Source organism: Mesitornis unicolor, unplaced genomic scaffold (genome assembly GCF_000695765.1).
Source record: "Mesitornis unicolor isolate BGI_N332 unplaced genomic scaffold, ASM69576v1 scaffold28377, whole genome shotgun sequence".
Taxonomy (NCBI): domain Eukaryota; kingdom Metazoa; phylum Chordata; class Aves; order Mesitornithiformes; family Mesitornithidae; genus Mesitornis; species Mesitornis unicolor.
Window position 1 is genome coordinate 14,860 of NW_010197591.1, and position 12,706 is coordinate 27,565.

Here is a 12,706-nt window from a genome sequence, read left to right on the forward strand (position 1 = left end):
TGGTTTGAGAGAGACACTGGAGAGAAGAGTCCAGGTTCCATGTGTTTTAAATACAACTTTAAGCCAATGCAGCTGCTCTCTCAGATCAGCACCCTTCCCTCCATTTAGATGGGAATTTAGAAGTTAATGCAGCAATATGTGATCCAGGCAGCAATATGTGATCCAGTTGACATGCTTGCAGGTGGAACATTGTGATTTTTGAAATCTGAGGATTGAGATTTCTCTTGTGGGCGAGCTCAGTATGGATGCGAGAGCTTGGGTCTTGGATTGCAGCTCTGCCAGCTTGCTGAATGCAGTCAAGTACTCTGGACTCTTCTGAGGAAGACTGTGGTGGAAGAGCTGTGAAGGTGTAGGCTGGAACTGATCATTTTAGGTCATCTCTGTGTCGCGTGACTACATGGACAGTGTAACTAATCTTTACAGATTGCTTTCCATGTGTCAGTCATAGTAACTCTTAATTTGCCATTTGGATGAAAACTGTTAATAGATGCGTTTCTGGATCAAATTAAGAGCTTAATTTTTCCATCTTGCATTAACCAAGTTACTGTGTTCACAAGCCAGAAAGATGTTGCTCTTTGAAAAAGCATGTTAGTGTATGTGGCAATGACCCGTGCACTTTTAAAATACCTAGATCTGTACATTCTCACATGAGTATCGTTAACCATGCTGTAGTCTGACAAATGGATCTTTTACTACTGCCCTGTTATATAGATAATTGTAATTAACTGCAGTTTGTTTTTTCCACTACTTGAAGTTGTGTGATCTGAAAATTGGTGAACAAAAAGTACTTGTGCATCTTACTATGGGTATCTCTGAATAAAATGTATTTGTATAGTGTGTTGGCTTGGCCAATGGTTTCCTTTATTTGTTTATCATCCTACTACAAGTAAAACCAGGGTGGTCTGGGAGCAAGTGGGTTTGGGTTTCTCGCTGTAACAGTTCAGCCTCTGTGTTGGCATGACTCATTCAAGGAAATAAAGGGACGTGTTGATTTCCTTCACCACTGCTTGGATTGATATCCCAAAGGCAGGCTCTCCGCTTATTCCTGCTTTCCATAGCTTAAATATCAGTCCTGCTCTCTGTACAGCTGCAGTAACACTCCTTGCTTCCATAGGAATTGTACCTAATGGCAGAGTTGGGACGGTGAGACTCTTCATCTCCTTCCTGTTCTCTTCTTCTGGTATCTCATTTGTTCTGAGGCAAGAGTTTCCTTTCAACCATTTTATTTTTCTAAGAGGGAAATGCCTCCTGGAAGAGTTGGTCAGCACAGATACCTGCAGGTAGACAGGTATAGGACTAAAGGTTTCAGGAAGATCTTGCATACAAAAAACTGCTTCTGTAGCACCAGATTTTCCACCATCTTTTCATTGCATAGCAGAGTGAGGGCCCCTGTCCAGTTGTCCTATTTCCCTTCCTCCTCTTCCCTGCCTAGAATTGGGAAGGTTATGTTTTGGAGAGGAGGAATGTCCTTAAGAGATCTGAGTTTTATGTTGGTGGTTAAAATCTTGTGCCTAAAAGCACCTCCTGCATCCCCGTCTTCTTCACACTTGGCCTCACCCTGAGGTGCTAGTTTCCATGGTCATGGACAAACTGCAGCTTTGTGTGCAAGCTATGGGAGGCTATGTCTCCAGCTGCACCACCTCTGCTTCCCACAGGCATTACTGATGCTCATTAATGCCAAAGAGGAAGAAGAGAGTCCAAAAGGCATGTGAATACTGTACTGTCATCCTGCTGAGCCTTATATCGAAACCATTTGAGAGCTGAGAGATGCAAAAAAAATACCCCTGGTCCTGGAGATGTGCAGGAGATGATGGGTTAGATGTGTGCTGGGATGAGGCTAGAAGGCATTGGTAGCAGTACAACCTGTGGCCCCTGGCATGCCTCCTGTCACAGCCTTGGATTTGGATGAGGTTGTGCCAGCCAGTCAGTCTGGAAGCTGGAACTGAACTGCTAGCATTCACTTATTTTGTCCCATCATCTGACTTGCAGGTCCTCTTGCTTTCCCATTCACTGTGCAGATGAAGCATTTTGTTTCCTTCTGTGAGCAGCTCATCTCTTTTTGCTGGAAGGGATTTTTAACTGCTTCATGGCCGCAGTCTTCACTCCTTAAACTGAATAGTCCAGGTTCCCTCAGTGCCTTCTCACTGGCTGTGCTTGGCATGTAAATGTGTGACCATGGTCATTTCTGGCTGTGGAACCAAGATGAGATCCATTGCACTTCTTGGCCTGGAGCCTGAAGCAGATCTACGCTGCTATCATCCATGCTTTTACTGTGCCCTACGAGCACAGCGGCTGTGCATGTTACCCCTTTCAGCACTCAATCTGCCACCTGCCTCCAACGCCCAGCCCAGCTGCTGCAGGTTTGCTTGGCTGTCATCACTTCCCTTCTTGGGCATGTTGTTTCTGATGTTTCTGCCTTGGGATCTCGGCTCCTGCCAGCTGGTGGCACCGCTGTTGCAGAACGAGGAAGCCAAAGCAACACAGCACTGTGGGAATAGTTTCATACGGGTTCTGTTAGTTCTTCCTGGCCATGGTTGTACTCATCCTGTCTGCTTCTGAACAGAGGATCAGGATAATCTTTATCAGTGCAAGGCGCTTTTGTGGTCCAGTAAATGGGTTAATAAATTCAGATGTGCCAGGAACACAGTGCTTGAACTATCCTTTGGGCAAGGGCAGTACGTTTTGTCAGACTGAAAGTGAGCATGTTCACAGTGTATTAGAAAACAAGAACCCCTGTTCTTTGTCTCCCATCTTCCTCAGTTTCCCCTAAGCCTCCTCATCTGGAAGTAACAAATGTCAAGATGGCTTCAGCCACCTCCAAGGTTCAAGGGACCGTACAGCCAACGTGGCATTTGTGAGCTACTTATCAGCTGCTCCAAACCACTACCCTGCATGGAGGGTCTTACCTTTCCCTCTTCATTAAGGTGTACCACAAGCCAGGACAGGTAAGAAGGAAACCACAGGCCTTAAGTGCAGAGCTGCAGTCAGGTCAGCTAGACAGTTACTTGGACTGTTTGTGCCAAAGACATACACAGACTGAGGGCCATGTTCCAGGGATGCTGAAGACTCAGCAGAAAGATTTGCAGCCCCTGTAATCAGTGCCTGTGGAGTTTTTTCCTGTGTTTTTCACTGTTCCAGGGGTTTCCTTTCTCCACAGGACTCGCTGCAGTGCCTGGTGCGTGTTGAACATTAGGCATATGGACTCACCTACAATAGAAATTTCAGAGATTCTAGATACCTGGAAAAGATGTGACTAGATGTAAGCTTGCCTTTGAGGAGATACAGACTGGCATTATTGCTGTACAACTCCTCCCCAGATAGCTGCTGTATTCAAAGTACATCTTAACGTAGGGAGCAATGCTGGCCGATTTCTCCATGTATAGGAGCCCCATTCAAGCTCCACCTTGGAACCAAGAAGCTGAGGAACGGTTGGTCAGCACTAAAAAAACAGCTGTGAAAGCGTGATCCGTTTCCTCACATGCTCTGGGGGCAGCCTTCGTCCTGCTGCTGCGGGTTGCTGGACACCTACAGTGAAGATGCCAGTAGAGAGCTATTAAGCTATAATGACTTATGATCTTGCTCTTTGATGGAACCACTTCACAGAGATTTTTTTCCTCTTACAGCAAACAAATACTAGGAGTAACGATGACCTGTTATGAACATTTATAGGACCATCTCTTTCACGTTAATCGAAAGAAGCCAACTTTAGCTTTTTACCTGTATAAATAGGTTTTGACTAAAAAAACAAATTTCCCTGTTGTCTTGGTAATTATACAGTAGGCTGCTGCCATGTACTTTGAGTGCATTTGGTTTTGGGGAAAGCTTTTAGGCCTGCACTCTGGGCTGCTCAGCTCTGCTTAATGAGAAGGGAAACATCCAGTGCTTAAATGTTCTGCACAGAGCAATAGGAAGTGACTACAGGCAAAAGTCTAGTTCATGTGACATGGATTTCCCTGTCACCTTTCTTTCTCAACTTACTAACACACACCTGAAATAAGAAATAGTCAGAGAGGTCAAGCCATATCCCCAAATGCTGGTTTCCTGTACGCTGTGGATGAGAGAGTAATTGAGGTTGAAAGGGACCTTTGGAGATCACCTAGTTCACCCCCTTACTCAAAGCAAGGTCATCTAGGACAAGCTGCCCAAGACCACATGCAGTCAGGTTTCTGATATCTCCAAGGACAGACACTTTACAACCTCTCTAGGCAACCTGTACCAGTGTTTGACCACACTCACAGTAAAAAAAAAAGTTTTATGTTGAAATAGAATTTTCTGTTTTTCATCAATTTGTGGCTTGACACCAGGCACTACTGAGAAGTCTGGCTTCATTTTCTTTAGTCACTCCCATGAGTTAAGGGACTGATAAGATCCCCCTGAGCCTTTTCTTCTCCAGGCTAAACAATCCCAGTTCTCTCAGCCTGTACCTGTACGTCAGGTAGTTCAGTTCCTTCATCATCTCTGTGACCCTTCACTGACTCCCTCCAGTATGCCCATGTCTTTCTTGTATTGTGGAGCCCAGAAATGGACACAGCACTTCAAATATGCCTCATCAGTGCTGAACTGGTGAGAGGAAGGGAAGGATCACCTCCCTCAATCTGCTGGCAGCACTCTTCCTAATGCAGCCCAGGATATTGTTGGCCTTTGATGCAAGGGCACATGGCTGATACTTCCAGGTCCTTCTCTGTGTTATGGTTTAAGGTTGACAGCCTGAAAGGGAAGGACAGGTGGTGTCTGTAGGACCCTGGGGGGTCCGAGATCAGTACTGTTCCCTCCCCTTTCCGGCCACAGTCTATAAAAACCTGAGGAGGCCCGAGGTTTTCGCGGGCTTTTCCTGGTTTCCTGGGCTGCTTCCTGTCGCATCTCGGGACGGGTGGGCCTAGCTCCATGTGCTCAGCAGCATCCACCACCACCCACTCCCGGCACCACTGTGGTCCCCGGTGACAAGTCACAGCGGTCACAGTGGCCACGAGGCACTGCTCAGACACTTCCACTCGGGACTACTGGGATCGGGTTTTGTATAGAGTTAAATATCCTTTGTCCCTTATTAATTCCCTTTTCCTTTTCCCTGTTGTTTTTCATTAAACTTGTTACAGTCTTAACTTCCAACTTTGTGTGAAGCATCTTTTTCTCTATTCCCTTTTTTTAATCCTACCCTGGGAGGGTAGGGGACAATAGAGAGAAAATCCTGCTCCCTGGGCTTGCCCTGAGCCTTAAACAGAGACACTCTGTCAAGCTGCTTTCCAGATGGTTGGCCCTAGCCCACACTGGCGTATGGGGTTATTCCTTCCCAGGTGCATAACTTCACATTTCCCTTTGTTGAACTTCATGAGACTCCTGTTGGCCCATTTCTCCAGTCTGTTGAGGTCTCTCTGAATGGCATTAAACCATCTGGTGCATCAGTCACTCCTCCCAGTTTTGTGCCATCTGGGAACTTGCTGAAGCTGCACTCTGTTCCACTGTTCAAGTCATTAATGAAGATATTCAACAGTATTCACCCCAGGACCTTGAGTACACCACCAGTGACTGGCCTCCAGCTGGACTTTGTGCCAGTGATCACAACGCCATTAAATCCAGCAGTTCAGCCAGTTGTCAGTCCACCTCACTGTCCATACACCTAGTCTGTACTTCATCAGTTTGTCTATGAGGCTGTTATACGAAACACTGTTGAAAACTTCGCTAAAGTCTAAGTGAACATCATGCTTTCCTCTCCCCTCATCTTTCAAGGAAGTAATTTCATCCTAAAAGATGGTCAGGTTGTTCAGACATGACCTCCCCAGTATAAAGACATGCTGACTACTCCCAGTTGTCATCCTCAGTATAGTCAGAAATGGCTTTCAGTGCTATTTGACCCTATCACCTTTGCAGGGACTGAGGGGAGGCTGACCAGCCTGCGATATCCCAAGGTCTCAAGCTCACTGATTTTTTTCCTGCCATTGTCAGTTGCTGCATCTACAAATGGCCCTTTTATAATTTAAAGCAGATGACTGACATTTAACCAGACTTGGCAAATATTCTTGGACGTGCTATTCAAAACATTCTCCTAAAATATATCACAGGATAAATATGCTTGCAATTTATCATAGGATGAAGTGTGGAGGGAAACAGCAAATGGTGCAACAGACTCTTCTTGGTTGTGCCCAGTGACAGGACAAGGGGTAATAGTCACAAACTGGAGCACAGGAGGTTCAGCGTAAACATAAGGAAAAACTTTTTCACTGTGAGGGTGACAGAGCACTGAACAGGCTGCCCAGAGAGGCTGTGGAGTCTCCTTCTCTGAAGACATTCAAAACCCGCCTGGACGCATTCCTGTGTGATCATCTTTGGGTTATCCTGCTCTAGCAGTGGAGTTGGACTGCATAATCTCCAGAGGTCCCTTCCAACCCCTACCATTCTGTGATTCTATAACATCCAGCTTTCACTTTAAAACACTATTAGTTTATTACCAATCACTTACAGAACATTTACATTACCTGGAGTAAGAGTTGACTCCACTAGGGCAAATAAAATCCAGCTGATGAAGGCAGATGCTCTGTAAGCACTGCAAGAGGCACTGTGCAACATGGTGCAAGGACATTTAAAAGTCTCAAGCAAGGCACAAAGATGTCAATGTGGCCCAGTAACTGAATTAGCTTTGCATTTATGGGACACTGGAGCTGAGCTAATCAGCCATCCCAGAATGAACTAGTTCTGCATGTAAATAACCAGTGTCTCTGGCTGATAAAGTTCAAGTTGCCTGTAACTTTAACTAGAAAAGGAACAGATAAAAAAGTTCTGTACATTTATTCTGGTATAAGCTGGTTAAAGCTATACTAGCAAAAGGTGTTTTTTTTCTTCCAAGAACTTTCAACTTCTTAAAGAACAATTCCTAGCAATTGCATTGGCCCACTTGTAGATTGTTTTAAAAGCATCAAGAAATGACTATGAAACTAGAAGTATTCAAAGTATACCTGCATCTTAAAATCATATAAAGCATTAGGTTGGAAGGGACCTTTGAACATCATCAAGTCCACGCCCCCTTGCAGTAAGCAGGGACAGTGTTACCAGATCAGGTTGCTCAGAGCCCCATCAAGCCTTACCTTGACTATCTCCAGGGATGGGGCCTCCACCACCTCTCTGGGCAAGCTGTTCCAGTACCTCTCTGGGCAACCTGTGCCAGTGATCTACCACCCTCATATTGAAGAACTTCTTCCTAATATCCAACCTAAATCTACTCTTTTCTAGTTTAAAACCATTACCCCTCATCCTATTGCTACATGACCTTGTAAACAGTTCTTCCCCAGATTTCTTATAGGTCCCCTTTAAGTACTGAAAGGTCTCCCCAGAGCCTTTTCTTATCCAGGCTGAACAACCCCAGCGCTCTCAGCCTTTCTTCATAGAAGAGATGCTCCAGCCCTTGAGTAATTTTTGTGGCCCTCTTCTGAACCTTCTCCAACAGCTCCATGTCCTTCTTCTACTGAGGTCTCCAGAGCTGGACACAGTACCCAGGTGTGGTCTGACCAGAGCAGAGGAGCAGAATCATCTCCCTTGATCTGCTGGTCATGTTTCTTTTGATGCAGCCCAGGATGTGGTTGGCCTTCTGAGCTGTGAGAACACACTGGTGGCTCATGTCATCCACCAGTAGTCCCAAGTCCTTCTCTGCAGGGCTGCTCTCAATCACATCATACCCCAGCCCGTATTGATACAAAGGGTTGCCCAAACCCAGGTCCAGGACCCTGCACTTGGCCTTGTTGAACCTCATGAGGTTCACCTGGGCCCACTTCTCCAGCTTGTCCAGGTCCCTCTGGATGGCATCCTGTCCCTCTCGCACATAAACCTCACCACCCAGCTTGGTATCATCAGCGATGTTGTTGAGAGGGGCCTCATGTCAATATCATTAATGAAGATATTAAACAGCACTGTTCCACTAAGAAGGGTGCTCCAGTAGTGTCACAGTGGGACAGAAGAAATAACTGGTTGTTAGCTGATAGACGGACTAGTACAAAGTAACATTTGACAATCAGAAATGGTTTTCTATCACCAGCCCTGAGGTGTCTACATCCAAGTGTTCATGGAGGCATAGAATGATTTCAGTTGGAAGAGACCTGTGGGTCGGAATGTGCCTTTAACAATGAGCTAGTCCAAACTTTTCCCTCCATGACCCCCAAGTTCTTTAAGAGCTGGCCAGGCAAATCTGTGGATTTGTGAAGATAATTTTAATATTTGGAAATTTTAGGAGCCTGGAAGCATGCCACTGTCTGAGCAGGGCATAGGTGGGTGACTAGACACCTGTGGACTACTTTCCTTGATAGAACAGGCAAAGTAATGGAAACCTCATGAAGTCCAACAGAGGCAAGTGTAAGGTCCTGCACCTAGGGAGGAACAACTCTGTGCACCAGCACAGGTTGGGGGTGACCTGCTGGAAAGCAGCTCTGAGGAGAAGGACCTGGGAGTCCTGGTGGACAACAAGTTAACCATGAGCCAGCAATATGCCTTTCTGGCCAAGAAGGCCAATGGCATCCTGGTGGTCATTAAGAAGAGTGTGGACAGCAGGTTGCGGGAGGTTCTCCTCCCCCTCTACTGTGACCTGGTGAGGCCACATCTGGAATATTGTGTTCAGTTCTGGGCTCTCCAGTTCAAGAAAGATAGTCCAGTAGAGTGTTACAAAAATGATGAGGGGACTGGAGCATCTCTTTTATAAGGAAAGGTTGAGAGAGCTGGGTCTGTTGAGAAGACTGAGAGAAGATCTTATCAGAGGTTATAAATACCTAGTGGGCGGATATCAAGAGGATGGAGTCAGACTCCTTCAGTGGTGCCCAGTGACAGGACAAGGGGCAACTGGCACAAACTGGAACACAGGAAGTTACAGCTGAACATGAGGAAAAACAACTTTACTTTGAGGTTGATGGAGCATTGGAACAGGCTGCCCAGAAAAGCTGTTGAATCTCATTCTCTGGAGATATTAAAAACCCACCTGGATGTGGTCCTGTGCAACCTGCCATAGTGAACTTGCTTTAGCAGGGGGTTGGACTGGATGATCTTCAGAGGTCCCTTGCAACCCCTACCATTCTGTGATTCTGTGAACTGTCTCAGCAATCTGAAAATAGTCATCACAGAGAAAATATTTTGTGAAAAAAGTTTGAGGAATGGAAAATAACAATGGGGTCAAGTTGTTTGTACAGAACAATCTCTAATTCTGGTCACATGAAAATGCATCACCTTTTTCATACAGCCAAATTACAAGTTGAGAAAACTTGGACAAAGGGCTGCAGCGGGCAACTACAGAAGAGGGTCTGTCTCCAGGCATGTGATGACTCTAAAGGATGATCAAGCAGTCTAACACAAATTCCCAACATGATGCTGAGACATGAGAGGCTAATGCAGCCCATGGATGTTAGGAATTTTAATGTCCTGGGCTGTATGAAGTCTAGACACAATTGTATCATTACCCATCCTGCCTTCAATGCTGTCAATTAATGAATGGCATCTGTATCAGAAGGGCCTTCTTTCACAACTGAAATGGCAACCCTTTCAAGTATAAGTGTTGCTGAAGCCTTGCTTCTGCATACATATTAACACAATATAATGCATTGGATCCCATTTCTAGACAGCGTCTTTCTGAGTTTCACTCCAAGTCTAAATGCAGCAGCAATCCCTGGTATGCCCAATTGTAGTATCTCTTGAGACAATCTCACTTTGCATCCAAGATTTTCAATTGTTCCACTATAACTAGAGACAATTCCTAATTCCCTGCAAACACAACTCAAACCTGAAAGTCGAGCTTGGTTTCTCCACGCAGAGCCTCTCCTTTATAGAATCTGAGTCCTACTGGATTACATTGTCTCTCTGAGGCTGCTGGAGTCTGTTTTGAAGAAAGGTAGTGCTGTTGATGCAGTGTCTTGGGTTAATGCTGTAAGAACAGTTTGCAAAGAAGTCCAGAATTATTATTAGACCAAGTGATGTAACTGGGGGAAAAAAACAGGCATAAAGAAAATAAAAACTTGACAATAAATTGTGAAAAACTGCTCTGAACTTCAGCTCAGTTGGATTAATTGTCCAACGAGTCTGAGGGGCAAGGATTGGCAGTGTGGCAAGTAGAAGAGAACATTAGCAAGGGGGAGGATACACTGCAGCCTGAGCCTGTGAAGAATAAATGGTTTTAATTTCTTGTCTGTACCACAGAAGTAGAGCAGACTTCTGAACCAGGAACAGGGTGATATTCTAAACACAAGTTGTTTCCCCCCATTCCCAAATGTGACCGGTAGGCAGAACACCAAAGCACTGGAACGGTGGTTTGCAGCCTGTGGTACATGGCCTGCAAGCTATTTAAGAAATCTGCAGTGGGTGACTGAGAAAAGCAATCCTGAAGTAAGCTTAAACATACAGTATGGTGAGATATTCACCTCCACTGGGTTATTTTCAATTGTTGGAAAACTGAAAAGGTCACAACTTCTTGTACCAGCAGGTAAAGCCCTGGCACAGGCAGTAGGCAGAAACTGCCTGCCAAGCCAGGTCAGAGCTTCGCTGTGTTTAGCAAAGGGTCTCTTCTCCAGGCCTGAGGTACTATTTGGAGGGTGGGTCTGTGACCCTGAGCTTCCATCAGTTTGTTCCATTCCTCTGGAAGCTCTGTCACTGAAAGATGCCATTTTCTCATTTATATTTACTCCCTGTAGAGCAGAGAGGAGTCAACAATGCTTTTGTCCTGGTATCCTTGTTTAATTTTCTCCTATTCCAAATGCTCCTGGGCTGGATTCTGTGTGATATTCGGAGGCACACTCCAGCTGGCATCATGTCATCTGACTACAGCATCCCAAGAGCTCTCAGCCTTTGTTGTTCTGTGCTGCACATCAAATATCCATCTTGATTAGCACAGGATTGCCAAGTTACGATGAAAGAATGCTAATAATACCGATTAAATCTGCACAGATTATGGAGCCGCAGACATGTTGCACAAAGCTTGTGAAACTTTGTTTAGAGCTATAATTAATTCCCTCCCCACAACAGTAATAAAACAAAATATCAATATTGTAAGAAAATCCACACTACCTGTGCCGTTTGGTCTGAATTTTAGTTTAGCTCTAAAGGACTCACTATCTTATAGGGTAAAAATGGGAATAGGGAAGTTTTGCCGCTTCTGAGCAGTAGGAGCTGTCATAGCTTCTGCCCATCTATGTAATAAATATCAAGGTCAGTCCAGGCTGCAGGCCACTTAAATCTGTCTACTCTGTCTATGCAGAAAAGGCAGAAGCATGAACAACACTAATTAATGTTCAGGTATGCTTTGGGTAAAATAAGATTTGACGCCTGTCCTGGTTTTGCCGGGATAGAACCATAGAATCAGTTTTCTATTCAGGAAAACTGCATTTTTCAGAAGACTGCAACACGATTCAGTGGAAAAAATAATTGATAAGACACTTTGGTTTAGTTTTTGGCTTGCACTCGTATGCAGTGATCAAGGTCTTTAGCAGTTTTGAGATAGCTTAGGTGCAGAAGCTGGGGGAGTGAAAGGCAGGGGCTTTCAGGGCAGCTGACCAACCTGGCCAACAGGGTTATTCCATACTATAAACATCACAGTTACTATGAACTGGAGAGTTTACTGGGGACACACTCTCTTTCCTGATGGTTTTAAGTACCAGAGGGTTTTGCCTGTGGTTCCGCTCCTGAGGCCTCCTATTCCCCTGCTTTCACTGAAGACATGGTATTTACAGTGTTTATTGTCTTATCTAATATTCACTGCTGGGAGAGCATGGCTTTTGACTTCTGTGTGAGCTGAGTATAACTTTATGTGGTTTATTATTATCGCTCCAATTATTATTACAAATTACTGTTATTGTATTTTAGTTTAGTTTATTTCAATCATTAAACTGTTTTTATCTCAACCCAAGAGTATTCTGACCTTTCTCTCTTCCCTGTCCAGGAGGGAGGAGTGAGCAAGTGTCTGGCTTCCTGCTGGGTTAAACCACAATGGTGCCTTCTCTACTTGCATGGAGAGTTTGCAATCAAGGGCAGATGATAAGCAAACAGTAGTAAAAGAAATAAGACCACAGAAAAGGTCAAAATCTATAGGACAGACCAGTGGAATCAGTGGTAGCTCAACAGTCTGCTACCTGGTGCCCCCATCACCTTCACCAACTTGCTCAGCAGAACGCCAAGCAGGAACCAATTTCAACACAGGTTAAGTAAGCCCTGACTGAAAATGCCAGGCTTTACAAAGAAAGGATGCTAGAAGGGTACAACCACTACATTTTGGTCAACAAGGCAACAATAGGTGCTGTACTGAATGGGAAAAATGCACAGCAGGAAAAATCTTAAAAGATTTTTTGTTTTCTGACTCACAACCTGAAACTTCACTTGAGGAGTCAAGCAACCATACCTTCTTGCCATCTATTCTGTTGCCATTTAGTTTAGGTTGCCAGCTTCACCAAGTGCCCTGGCACCCCGCTGCTGTGCCACCTCCTTTCTTTCCTCCATTAGTCTCCAGCCTACGCTCCTTGACCTTTTCCTCCTGCAGTGCAGCTATTCTTCATCCTGGTATTCCTCCATGCCAAAGGGAGGCGTCCCTGTGTTTGAGTGCAACACTTAAAAGAAATGAATGTAAGAGCTGAATTGGTTCCAGTTTCTTGACCACTCAGGCATTGGTCTCAGTAACAGTAGGAGAGAAGGAGAAGGAGCCTTCTAATTCTCTAGTCATGTGGGGTGTTTGGGAGCCCTCAGGAGAACAACAGAGAAG